Source organism: Mus musculus, chromosome 16 (assembly GCF_000001635.26).
Source record: "Mus musculus strain C57BL/6J chromosome 16, GRCm38.p6 C57BL/6J".
Classification (NCBI taxonomy): Eukaryota; Metazoa; Chordata; class Mammalia; order Rodentia; family Muridae; genus Mus; species Mus musculus.
The window spans coordinates 18,720,419-18,734,604 of record NC_000082.6 but is presented as its reverse complement, the minus strand read 5'-3'; the positions used below and the strand labels follow the sequence as shown (position 1 = coordinate 18,734,604).

The 14,186-nt window shown below is 46.9% G+C and overlaps 1 long non-coding RNA gene across 1 annotated transcript; it reads right to left on the bottom strand.

Annotated features, from left to right (window-relative positions):
• Positions 1-338: 338 nt before the first annotated feature.
• Positions 339-2,832, bottom strand: Gm41428. The gene is made up of 3 exons (XR_875943.2): positions 2,641-2,832; positions 1,738-1,858; positions 339-1,620 (listed from the first exon to the last, which is right to left on the bottom strand). It is a non-coding gene; the product is annotated as a predicted gene, 41428 (long non-coding RNA).
• Between the last annotated feature and the right edge of the window lie 11,354 nt (positions 2,833-14,186).

The following is a 14,186-nucleotide window of genomic DNA, read 5'->3' as shown; positions in this document are numbered from 1 at the left end:
CTTGAGACTACATGAGACCTCGTCTCAAAGTCGCCAAAACTAGGGCTGGAGAGAAGGCTCGGCACATAAGAGCACTTGTTGCTCTTGCAGAGGACCTGGGTTTGACTCCAGTACCCACGTGGTAACCCACAGCCATCTGAAACTGCAGTTCCAGGAGATCCTACGTCTCCTCTGTGGGTACTGAATGTACATGCTGCCCAGACATGCGTGTAAGAAAAACACCACACATGAGAAAATAAAATAAATAAACCTCAAAAATGTAAGAACTCGAGACTAAAATAAAACCAAGATAAAATAACAAGTTTATTATAGAAAAATACAAGTGTGGTCACAAGCAAAATGACCTTCAATTCTCTATGGCCCATGACCCAGCTTCAAAAGGTCCCAAATAATTTAACAGCATCTTGTTTTGTCTTGTCCCTCGTCTGATCCCTGGATTAATCAAAAGCAAACCCTGAGCGACAGTCTCTGCTATTAGTATTTCAGCTTCTGAAGGGTGAAGAGATTTCTTACAGGTGTGACAAGATGATCAGCCATCATGGGGTAGAGGCTTACGAGTGCTCCCCTACAAATGTGTGGCTCCACAGCCATGCAATGAAATATGCAGAAAATCAGAGAAACCCGGAGGGCTCAGGTGAGGGCTCTGGTAACTTTCTAATAGAAGGAGAAGGAGAGGCTCAGTGGAATCTCACCTGGGGTCCCAGCCATTACTCCTTACTGCCTCCCAGCTGATCATGATTTAGTGGTGCTGGACTCTGTGGCAGGTGGATGGTTAACACAAGGCAGCGCTCCAGTGATGACAAGTTCATGAGTCCTAACCCGAGCCGGGATGGGACTTTCCAGTGATGCAGCTGCCTTTGATTTGCCTGTGAGTAACCCCCACCCATGCTCTTGTGAATAATGCCAACAAACTGTTTCACAGGCTGAACCAGGGTGAGACTGTTCCTTGGTCTGTTGTTGGTGTCCTATATGTGGTAAAGAGACGCTTGTTCGTGACTCCCAAGGACAAGTGAGGCCGGGACAGACAGGGTGTAGGGATGAGAACTTCCAGAAGCCGTGTTACCAGCCTGGGTGGGTGGGTGGGACATCACTCAGTCTGAGATCACAGTGCAGCCCCTGTTTGCATGACATCCGAATGGGGCCAGCCTGGCTCCTGCTGCTGCGCAGGTGTCCTGGGTCATTTCCTTCCTGTTCGGACATAGGCGTAGTGACTGGCTTCAGACTCCCACGTGTTTTCCCCCTTTCCATTTCCTGTCACTGTTTTGAAGCTGAGAGGAAGAGAGGATCTTCGATCTGATAACAGGGTTTATGATGAGGCTGATGTCACTGCTTAAGAGGAAGCACAGGCTGCGCTCACGAGCGTCAGTGGCTGAGGTCAGCTAATGTGCCGGCCGGATAGAAGGGACTGGGCAGTTTCATTTTAAGGCTGGGCACACAATGCTTTCTTTGCTCAGGACTGAGAGCGTCTGTGTGGTGCTTTAGATCAGGGGAAAGCGTAAACCTCATCCCTCACTGTAGCGATGTCTTGTACGGAATCCACGTCTTTCTGTTAAAACCAATGGTGGCGGCTTGAAAAGCAAGGCACGTTTAAATATGGTTCGTTAATCTCTGTTTCTACTTCTGAAGTTTAAAAGAAAACAGGTCTCAGTCATTAAAATAAACCGAGGTGAAATTCATTTTAAAAAAAATCTGAAACAGGTTAGCAAAATGACCCGGTGGATAAAGGTACTTTCTTACCTGCCTCAAGTCTGCTGGTCCGAGCTCAAGCCCCAGCATCTACATGGTGTGGTGGAAAGAGAAAACACTCCCACAAGCTGTCCTTTGACCTCCACACCCAAGTCATGTCACACACGTGCCTCTACACATACATACAGAGAGAGAGATTAAATGATTGTAGCTTAAAAAAAAAAGTCAGATCCTTAGAAGGGCAGAGTGATACATGCCTATATTCTTAGCACTTTAGAGGTAGAAACAAGACCTGAGTTCAAGGTCATTTTTAGCTAGATGTGTTCAAGGTAGACCTAGACTATATAAGATTCTGTCAAAAGAAAGAAAGGGGGGTGGACTGAATATACATGTATCTATACATACACATATGCATGTACATATATATGATTTTTCAGACAAGGTTTCTCTGTGTAGCCCTGTCTGTCCTGGAATTCACTCTGTAGGCCAGGCTGGCCTCAAATCACAGAGATCCACTGCCTCCCGGGTACTGGGATTAAAGGCATGCATCACTATAACCAGATTAAAAATACATATTTTTAAAAATCAGAACTTGCCGGGCGTGGTGGCACATGCCTTTAATCCTAGCACTCGGGAGGCAGAGGCAGGCGGATTTCTGAGTTCGAGGCCAGCCTGGTCTACAAATGAGTTCCAGGACAGTCAGAGCTACACAGAGAAACCCTGTCTAGAAAAACCAAAAAAAAAAAAAAAAAAAAAAAAAAAATCAGAACTTGGTCAATATGGTGGGTATTCTTTGTTGTTCCTTTGACTAGATCTGGAATTAACTAAAACTCAAAATAGGGCTCACCTGTGAGAAGTTTGCTTCATTTGAAGTGAGAAGGTCCATTTCTAACCTGCTGGAAGCCTATATAGGACACGGAGGAAGGAAGCCTCGCTCTTCACCCTTGCCCTTACCTTACTAGCTTCAAGTCCATCCCTTCACAGCCTCCAGGATTCTGGTGTACGCTGAAGACCAGCTGAAGTTTCCCCTGTGAACTGAATAAGGACTGGATTCTTGGACCTTCTGTCCACAGTCAGCCATTATTGTATTAGCTAGACCACAGCCTGTGAGTAATGCTAATAAACCTTCATTCATTCTATGTGTTCCGTTAGTCTAGAGAACCCTGACTAATACAACCAGTCATGATGGTTGCCAATTGAACCCAAGGCCAAGTGAATGGTGAGGGCCCTGCCCCTCACCTACCTTTAATCTGAGCACTCTGGAGGCAGAGGTAAGTGGATCTCTAGGAGTTCCAGGCCAGCGTGGTCTACAAAGGGAGGCATCTAGTCACTAGAGAGAGAGAAAAAGAGGGGCAGGGGGTGGGGGAGAACTTAAAACGTGATTTAAACATGGACATGTTTGTCCAAAGAAGATGTAGAAACAGCCCAGCAGTCCATGAAGAGCTGCTCAGTTCCTACTTAGTGGAAGAATGCACATTAAGCCAAACACCAAAGGCCAGTGAGATGGCTCCTTCAGCCAAAGCTCTCCCTGCATGAGCATGTGGGGCTGAACTCAGATCCTCACAACCCCTGTGAGCCAAGTGTGGCTCCTGCACTTGTCACCCAAACACTGGAGCAGGAGGATTGCTGGGGCTTGCTAGTTGCCAGCCCAGCAACATGTCCAGTGAGCAACCCAATCAGAAGGGACTAAGGTAGAAAGTGACAGAGCCAGATGGCTGATGACCTCCCATGACCTCTTCATGCATACCCAATGGGCACTAGCACATAGACCATGCACACTCACACATGTATACACACAGGAAACTAAATAAAATGCGAGCCAAGGCTGATGAGTGGTAGGGCACTCACCATACAGTTGGCATTGGGTGCAACTGGCAACAAAGAACAAAGCCAGCTAAGGTACTTTCTGTCACCAGTGGCTTGGCTCTTGGTCCCCACGCAGGTGATCCTTACAGTGTTTGTTCTTTTGTGCCTGGGTTCTTCCTCTGTGCAGTTGTCAAGGCCACTCCATGTGCTCAGACTCCTTCCTGCTTGAGGCTGCTCAATATTTTATTGCACATTTTCTGTTCTGTTCACACCCTCACCTGTGACAGGCACACATCTCCTTCTAGCTCTTGGCTCTGTGCCTAGTGTGGCCATGAATGCACGTGAATGTGTGCAGCTATTCCAGTTCCTGGTTTCCAGTCCCTCTCGGGTTTGCTCTGCAGTGGAATGCTGCTTCATATAACTGTATTTAACAGTTGAGAAGTTGTCAAACTGTTCTCCATGGTGCCTGCCCCATTTTGCCTTCGCACAAGCAACACACAGAACTTCAAAACAGGGTCTAGTGAACAACAGCAAAGCACTTCGTCTACCCTCTGTGTGAGCATGCTTGTGATGAAGTGGGTTTCAAGAGCAGCTCTTTGTTTTGCCTGCAAATCACATACGCGGTGCGGGGACTCTTACTCTCAAGGTAGTTGTTTGAGAGAGCAGATTGGTGTAAGCGCTTAGAACAGAGCCTGTAAGCACCGATACCATTGTCATCAATGTCAGCTTCTGCCATTGCTGTCTTTCACTCATTGAACCTGCAACTTCACCATCCACACCATTCTCTGACCTCATGAGGGAAGGGCTAAGGGCAGGGCAGGTCTCCAAGCCGAGCTCAATCAGTTGAGTTCATGAGATATGAACATATTAGCTAATTTTACCACAGACACACTCTAGGGAGCCATGGCAGGGAGGCCACATAGCCTGCATTGCTTCAGAAACCCTACTATCCTTAGACTGTCACTCCACACAGCTCAGTCCCTTTAACTTCGGGCACAAGAAATGAGGCCACAGAGGTTGGCTGGGGTACTCCTCCAGCTCACACTTCTTGTGATGCAGCTAGGACTTGGCCAGGTCCCTACCATTTTTCCTCTCTGTTACCCCTGCCTCCAAAGACCCCAGGAGCCAAGCCAGGCAGACTCATGAAAACGTAAGTCTGAGACAACATAAGACACACATGCGTACACCCTTGCGTGTCTCTAGATCTGAACCTTTATTTACACCTGGTTGTCCTAATTACTGTTGGTGATTCCCTCAAGATCCCATAGGACAAAATCCCAAACAAACACCACTTGTGGCCTAGCACATCATCCTTAAGGTCCCTACTGTTCATACCAGTTTTCTAAAAAAGAAGCCCTGGGGCTGGGGATGTAGCTTAGTTGGTAGAATGTTTGCCAGGAAAACATTCTTAGGTTTAATCCCAGCACCACGGAAACAGGATGTGGTGGTGCACAACTCTGATCCCACCACTCCAGAGGAGAAGGCAGGAGGACCAGAGACTGAGGCCTGTCTGGACGACACTGAAACACAAGGAATTAGGGAGCAGGGATCAAGAGGTGCAACCATGTGAAATGTCCACACAAAGGAGATTCTCCTTGCACCAGGGATTTCCAAGTCCATCCAAGTTTAGACTTTCATTTTCAAATCTACAGGGACTGGACTCACGAAAGAGGGTGTGCTTGAGGCCGTGTGCAAGCCTTTCTACCCCCTGGGCTGCCTGAGCTTTGCTGCCCTCTGGTAGGACCACAGGAAGCCTGCCAAGTAAGCCTTTGCTGTCATGGGACCTGGTGGAGCACTTCCTAGTCCTTGTTATCCGTGTGCTGAGCTGGAAAAGTGCAAGGCACTGGCATGACTCAGTTTCTCTTCAACTTGATTGTTAGTTATAAAAGGCTTGCAATGGCCGCTCACAAGTCTTGGGGCACGAGTAGGAAAACCTGACACTCATTTCCCCTCTGTCCTACACCATTGTTTTTGCTTTTGAGTTTGTTCCAGACTTTCTCCTATTAACATCCAGCTTATGTTGTGTTCAGTGTATCTGGATTAGTTGGGATCTTTGTGCTGTTGTCGCTGACAGAGACATCTACGAGGTCCCCAGGTCAGCACTGTGCCCACTGCTGACACAGCACTTGTCCTATAAGGTGTCTGCCCTGACTCATTCTGCTCCCCATCCTACTGGAGCAGTAGCAAGTTCACATGGAAGGCAAACAAATGGAAGCATAGAGATGTATCCGATGCAGGGGTAGAGGGGAGAGAGTCATCTTTAATTTACAGCTAACAGATTTTTTAAGTGGAAAAAAAATCAGTACAATCTGAACATCAGCTAATAAAATGCAAAAATAAAAACCCAGCTGCCAAAAAACAGACGCTGAAGTGAAAACACTTCCAAGTAGGGTGTGGTGGTAAACACCTTTGATGCCAGCACTTGGTCTACGCAGTGAGTTCCAAGGTGGATAGGGCTATGTTTGTCTCTGTTTTTTCTTTGTTTGTTTGTTTGTTTGTTTGACAGAGAGAGAGAAACATGGGACATGGGTTACTTAGGCAAAAATCCTTTAAAAAAATATGCAAGATCTAGATCTTGAAAATTATAAAAGTACAGATGACCCGGGCCTTCACATGCCTTTAATCCCAGCACTTGGGAGGTAGAGGCAGGCGGATTTCTGAGTTTGAGGCCAGCCTGGTCTACAGAGTGAGTTCCAAGACAGCCAGGGCTACACAGAGAAAACCTGTCTTAAAAAAAAAAAAAAAAAAAAAAAAAAAAAAAAAAAGACAAATGAAAATAACCAAAGATTTTTTTCCCAAAAAATGAGCAGTGGACCATGTCGGTGGAGGCATCTGCAAGCCTTGTACCACACAGTCTGAGGCAAGCTCTAGGCCAGCTGGAGCTCTGCAGTGGCACCAGCTCAGATAGAACAAGGGCCCCCCACAGGCTCCTGTTTTGAACACCTGGTTCCCAACAGCAGATACTGTTTCCGGGTACTGTGGAGTCACTAGGAAATGAGGCCAAACTGGAGAAAGCAGATCACTAGGAAAAGGTCTTTGGGTTACTTCCTGTCTTGCTCTCTGCTTCCTGACCTGACAAGCCAGGAACTGAGGTGTTCCACCAAGTCTTCCCTTCTGTGACAGATGATCCCTCAGAAACTATAAAGTGAAATAAATCTGTCTTCTTTCACGTTGTCTACCTCAAGTAAGTTGTTCTTAGCAATTAGAAAAGGGACACATTTTCTAATTGAGATAACAACGTTAGAGGCAACCAGCCTGCAACATAGAAAAGGATCGCTTCTGCTCACAGCGTTAGAGATCCAGCTATTGTAGGCCCGTTGTTTCTGGGCCTGGGGTACAGTGACACCTCTCAGCAGGTGCACGTGGCTAGGAGTTAAGGGAGAAAGAGGAAGGGTGGGGTCCAAGAATCCTTGCAAAGCTCCCAGAGACCTGAACTCCACCAGTTGGCCACACCTCTCCAGAGTCACATAGTGGCGATCAAGCTGTTACCATTTAGACACTTTAGGGGTGCTCAGGCTGTGCCCATGGACTGACATAGAGATTAAACCTAGTCTCAGACAAAATCCCAGCAGCCTTTACTATAGAAACTGACAAGCAATGCTGAAATTTACAAGGAAAGGCAAGAAGGTCCATAGCAGAACAGCTTTGAGGAAGTATGGTAGCCCACCCCTGTAATCTCAGTGCGTGAGGGCTAAAGCCAGGGGGAGTTCAAGGTCAGCCTGAGATATAGAGAGAATTCAAGGCCAGTCTGGGCTATGGGAGCTCTTGTTTCAAAAAATCAAACTACTACAAAGATTTTATATTACTATAAAATCATTCAGGGAGGGTGTGGGGACACCAACATCTGTGTAGAGATCTATGTCCATTTAAAGAAACACCAAAATGACCATGTGTAAATATGCCTGATTAATTTTGCTATTTAGTGGGGAGTAGGTTGTTTGGAGTTCAAGTCTTTTTTTTTTAAGATTTAATTATTTATTATATTTAAGTACACTGTAGCTGTCTTCAGACACCCCAGAAGAGGGCATCAGATCTCATTACAGATAGTTGTGAGCCACCATGACGTTGCTGGGATTTGAACTCAGGACCTTGGAAGAGCAGTCAGTGCTCTTAACCGCTGAACCATCTCTCCAGCCCCTAGAGTTCAATTCTTGCAAGATACTTCAAGGTAGCTGGAAGAATGTAGGGCATGAGACTCAGGGAGGGAGTCTTGGTCCCCGAGGCAAAGTTCCCAGAGTGACTAACTTAAAGGTGAAAATCTTAGAAATGGAAATGAAAGCTGTGGGGAGGTACAGAGTTTTCTGAGGACATAGAAAGACTAGGAAAACACCAGAGGGGCTAAGTCCTGATTAAGAATTGGAGAGAGACCAGAACAAGAGGAAGACCACAGGTGAGATGCTGGTGTCCCCTCAGTAGTGAGCAGGCCTATGACAAGAGCTGTTGTTGTCTCCCTGCACACGAGGGCTGGAGAAGGGCTCAGCAGTCATGGAGAGGAACTGGAAGAGAATGGTCAGGTTTTTTTGTTTTTTGTTTTGTTTTGGTTTTTTTTTTTTTTTTTTTTTTTTCGAGACAGGGTTTCTCTGTATAGCCCTGGCTGTCCTGGAACTCACTTTGTAGACCAGGCTGGCCTCGAACTCAGAAATCCACCTGCCTCTGCCTCCCGAGTGCTGGGATTAAAGGCGTGTGCCACCATGCCCGGCAAAAATGGTCAGTTTGACAGTTACTTTTGCACTGTGCCTTAGTTATTCTATTGTGAAGAAACTGTGACTATAGACAACTCCTATAAAAGAAATCATTTAATTTAGGGCTTGCTTACAGTTTCAGAGGGTTAGTCCATTATCATCGTGGTGGCTAGCACACAGACAGAAAGGCACTGGGGTGGTATCTGAGAGCTTTATATCCTGGCTTACAGGCAGCAGGGGATGGGGGAGGTAGTGGGAAAGGGTGAGGGAGGGAGGTGAGGGAGGGAGGAGAGGGGAAGAGGGAGAGAGGAGGATGGGAGGGAGAGGGAGGGAGGAGAGGGAGAGGGAAGGAGGGGAGGTGGAGGGAGGGAGGAGAGAGGGAAGGAGGGGAGGGGGAGAGGGAGGAGAGGGAGAGAGAAGGAGGGGAGGTGGAGGGAGGGAGGGGAGAGGGAAGGAGGGGAGGAGGAGAGGGAGAGGGAGAGGGAGAGGAAGGGGGAGAGAGGGGAGAGAGAGGGGGGGAGAGGGAGGGGGAGAGGGAGGGGGAGAGGGAGAGGGGGGGGAGAGGGGAGATAGAGATAGAGATAGAGATAGAGATAGAGAGAGAGAGAGAGAGAGAGAGAGAGAGAGAGAGAGAGACAGACTGAGCTTGGCTGGGCTGTTTTGAAACTTCAAAGCCCACCACCCCTCATCACACCTCCTCCAACAAGGCCACGCCTCCTGATTCATCCAACCGCTTCATTAACTGGGGACAAAGCATGTAAATATGTTAACCTATCAGGAACATTTGCATGCAAACCACATAGGACCACAATACTGGACATTCAAGAGAATGAGGACTTATCTTGGCTCATATTGGTTTTTAAAACAAAATCATTTGATTTTACCAAATGAAGACTCAGGAGCCAGATGCTGGGGTGAAAGCCTGCTAGCTCAGAGAGACAGAGAGAGAATCTAGCTGACCATCCTCTTCAACCAATATCCCCAAAGGAAAAAGTGTGTTCTCCTTCTCCACATTGTCTTAAAAACACTTCAAACTGAATGTACCTTCTTTCTACTCCCCATGTCTCTCTATCATCTATCTGACTTCCTCTTACTCTATGGTCCATGTCCCCCCCCCCTCCCATTTCTCTCCCTGTCAACTGGTTGTTTGCTCTACTCTTGACCTATAGTTGACTTTATTTAATCTTGTTTACAATAAATGGGAAGCTCTTGGATTAAAGGTGTATACTGGCGCTGAGCTACATCACAACTAGAAATAGGTTTTTTTCCAGTACACAATCTCAGTGAGATCAAATGTCCTGCAACACTCTTGGATTAAAGGTGTGTGCTAGGGCCGAGCCCCACCACAAGGAGAGATAGGTTTTTCCAGTATACAATCTCAAGGGTCATAGTATGATCCTGCAACAGGCTCTTGGTTTCTGATCATTGTTGTGAGGAATGGGGCAGAGGGGCTCAGCTCAGGGCAGGAGGCTAATGAGGAAGCTGTTCACACAGCGGTGGGCCAGGAAGCAGAGAGCACAGCGGGGGAAACAGCAGCTGCTGCGCATCACAAAGACAACACAAGTTTCCCAAATGGTACCTCCGGCTGGGTAGGTAGCAATCAGCCCGTGCCACCTGGGTTATGGCAGAAGACACACAGTGTTCCTTCCAAGAGGTCATTTGTCACACACAAGCCAGGGTATCCTGACTTTCCAGTATCTAGAAGCAATTTAACTTCAGTATGTTCAGACTATTTTTTTTTTAAATAGAGATTTTTAGCCCAAGCTAGGATTGAATTTTCAAACTCCCTGTATAGCTAATGATAACTGAACTCCTGACACTCCTACCTGCCTGCCTCTACTTCCCACATGCCAGAACTACCATCATCCCTGGAAAGGTAGCTGGTCAGTGTCCATGTGGTCATGGCATGGGAAGGAAGCAGATAATGCTCAAAATTAGAGCAAGCTGCAATGTCCAGCCAAGGGCAACCCTCAGCGAGCACAGCCAGTAATAGTGAGCTTGGAAAGAAGAGGTCTACAGAAGCAAGGGCCCACTGATGACTGCCACCATGGGTTTATGTTTGCATGAATACACCTGCTTGTATCTTTTCAGTGTACACTAAGATACACTGTAACAACGTAACACTCCCAGTTAGCCCAGGGAGAGGTTATATAGGCTGGTGGAGCATGCCCTATGTAGTGCCAAGAGGTGGACTCCACCCATATTGTGTTATCACCCAGGATTTCACGAATGCTAGGCAAGCATCCTACCAACTGAGCTACAGCAGCAAACCCTCTTTGCTCCAATGATAAGCCAAGTGAAGCAAATAGTTGCTGAACAGATGGACGGGCTCCTTGCAAGAAACACAGAGGCAGAATCAACAAAAACCGGCAGGGGGAGTATGAAAAGTGGGCTCAGAGAGCCAGAGTAATCCAAACAGCATAAACCTGCAAAAGAAAGTGCACATATGGTCTCACAGGAGGCACTTAGCTGGTTGGAAATGCCAGCAAAGTCTAGGAGGGCTCAAAGGACAATCAGAATTAGCAGTACTTAGATCCTGAACAGGTGTCATCTTGGGAGGGAAAGGTCTCAGATACCCACTACTTTGTCTGCTGTCCCAGTGATGGTCAGCCTGAGTGCTGAGGCTGTCAAGCACTCAGATATAACCACATTGACCATTATTTAAAATACAGTTTACTTAGACACAGGAGAGAGCCCCAGAAGACACATGCATACCAAGGCTAGGGTGTGGCCAGCAGCACAGCCCTTGACTGCTACATTTGTTACTGTCTCCTTGTGTGACAAAATACATGGTAAAAATAGCTTAGGGAAGGAAGGGTTTATTTAGGTCCAAGTTTGAAGATACCATCTCTCATGGTAGGAAAGGCATGGTGAGAGAGGAGGGGGCAGCTGGTGACACTGCATTCATGGAAAGCAGAAGGGATGAACGTGGGTGCACAGCTCACTTTGTAAAAAAAAAGTAGATTCACTTACATTATTTTTGATTGTGTGTGCACGCACATGCTGCTTAATGCTCTGGGATGCCAAGAACATCAGATCTCTTGGAGCGGATGTTACATGTGCTGTGAGTAGCCAGTAGTAGGTGCTGGGAGCCAAACTCAGATCTGTGAGAACAGCAAGTGCTCTTAACTACTGAGCCACCCCTCCAGTCCACTGTTTCTAGTTTCTTCTGTCCAGAATCCCTCTAGTTTAAACTTCTTTGCTGATGCCCATAGCATTGTTTCCATGATGACTTTAAATCTAGTTTAGTATTTGCTGTTGGATCTCCTATCCCAGCTTCCCCTCTGTGAGAGGCTAACATTATTCAAGACCTGAAGTCGCTGCTCTGACAGCAGTTTGGAAAGCCACCGGCTTGGCAGCTGAGGGCTGGATAAAGAGCTCCAGAGGATATCTTTGTGTCCTGATTACAGCTGGGTTCCTTTCATCTCATCCTCTGTATCAGGTCAGTGTGTCAACTTGCAAACCCTAAGCCCTACATCCCTCCCACCTTTGGATCAGCACCCCAACTGGGTCTCCTCGCCACTCACCCTTCTGCTAAGCCCTCCAGCTTCAGTTCACCTTTCCTGGATAAAGCTGGCTGTCAGACTACAGAACAGTGTATCCCACCCTTAAATCAGACACGAGCTCATCACCCTTTCCCCACAGAGGTCTACTATATAGCCCTGGTTGACTGGCCTGGAACTTACTTTGTGGACCAAGATGACCTTGAATGCCCAGAGATCTACTTGACTCTGCCTCCTAAGTGTTGGGATTCTGTAATCCAAGTTCAAAGCCCATAGATTTCAACTCCTCATGCCATTCTAAAAGATCACCTCAGAGAACCAGCCTTCAGCCGACCCCACCTGTTCCTATGGTCATCTGGGGACCTCAAACTCCTATTCAAAATCAATCAACCCCTTTCTAGTCTACCAACCCTTCACACACAGCACAATTCACCATGCTACACAGACTCACATGAATAACGTTCTCTTGGTGTACAAATATAGATACCAGTCGCCATCTCAGGGGCTGCTGAGGGCATAGAATGAAGAGGGCTGGGTTGAGCTTACCTCCCAGATGCCTCAGTTTCATCAGGAACTAACCAGAATTGCAATTGATGCTCATAAAACCAAAGGGCCTCACCCCCTTTTAACTCCTGCTTCGTGCAAGCATTTCTCTTTTTGACATAAAAGGCTGTGACCTTTATGTTAGATCAGGGAGGCTGCCCACTGAAGGACATCAGCCACGCCTTGTATGCTATCCACAACCTTCTCTAAACTAAGTCCCCAAGGTGGGGTGGGAATGGCATTCACTCCCTAAAGGACCACTTTTTGTCCTCTCTAAAACCTTCACCAGTCTGCTAAGATCAGAGCTCCCTACCCTCTAGAGCTTCAGGATGCCTCTGTTCTCCAGCTTTTCCCTGCTGAGAGTGGTCACAGTTAAAGGACCTGCCCTCCTGGGGAAAAGCTGGCCAATTTGACAATTAGGTCTAACTATTGCACCTAGAAAGTGCTTAGACCTGGAATCGATGCCCAGCAAACTGAAACAACCTTCCCACCCCTCCAATTTCGCACTGGGTGGTGCCAAGGTATGATTTTACTGCCCAAAATTCTTCATAAGTCTCTTTCTGTCTCTCTCATTTCACAGACAGAACTAAGACCCTGTTCCCAGATTCAAGTCCCAGTCGGGCTGAAGAGATGGCTTAGCAGTTAAGAGCACTGGCTGCTCTTCCAAAGGTCCTGAGTTCAAATCCTGGCAACCTGCTCTCATTACATAAGGTGGCTCACAACCTTATGTAATGAGAGCGGATGCCCTCTTCTGGTGTGTCTAAATAAATCTTTGGATAGGAGCAAGCAGAGGTCCTGAGTTTATAGCTACAGTGTATAAATAAATAAATAAATAAAATCTAAAAGAAAAAGTCCCACTCAGTGACTCTAGACTCAGGTATGCTTGCTGAGGTGATAGCAACAGAATGCTGACTGACTGACTGACTGACAAGCAGGGTTCAGAGGTCTGTGCCTACTCCTGACCCCCTGTGGGGTGGGCAGGGTAGCAGCTTAAGCACCCAGCTTGTAGGCTGCCCACTGTCTATCTGAAGGCCGTGTGGACTGGGAATTAGGCAGTCTGTGCCTCTCTGCTGCTCAGAAATAAACACCACTGGCATTCCCTGCAGAGTGGCCCAGGGAACCCCTGGCACTGTGAGCTATCCATGTATCCCCTGAGAAGGTTTTAAACTAGCCAAATATAGTGCGGAGGCTGTAGCTGGACAACTTAAGTACAGATTTATATTTGAAAGAGGAAAAAAAGGTTGATTCCACATTTATTTGAACAACTTGCCCTCTGACTTAAAGGAAGCACATATTTCCGAACAATTTTGAGCAGGGCTGTGCTGTCCGAGGCTCCTGCTTGGGAGGCCTTCAAGTGCACGTGGGAGGCCGGTATTTGTTTGCTTTGGGCTTATAAAAAGACAGTCCCATCATTTCCAAGTCACCTGTTATTTTTGGTCCCCTGTGTCTTTTGTAATATTCCCTAAATAAGAGGAAACATGGCCTCCAGTTATGTTTAATTTCATTTAAACAAATCAAAGCAGAGACTTCATTTCCTGCCCTGCAATAGGGGACGGCAGGCAGCTTCAAAGGGCTGAGCTGTTGTGTTTGTGGGCAAGCTGGCTTCTGTTGTATTAGATTATAAACAGTTCAAAGTAGAGCATTGTGCAGAAGCAAACGGAATGTTTGAGATCTTTCTCCCAACAAGCGGCAGGGAGCTTTGCATTTGCCCCGTGTTGATTTGTAAAGTGTTAATGTGTACAGAATATATATCATGTAAAGCCATAGAGCTTCCATTCATGTTCGCTACAGCATGGCTGAACTTGTTCCCTGGCATGTTTATCACAGACGTCGGGCAGTGCTTAGGAGAAGGTTCCAACTTTGTTCTTTGGCCAGTATAAAAAAAACATTTGTTTTTATACTGGGTTTTGTTTTGTCTTTTATACCAGAATCTCACGTAGCCAGGGCTGGGCTTAAATTCACTACA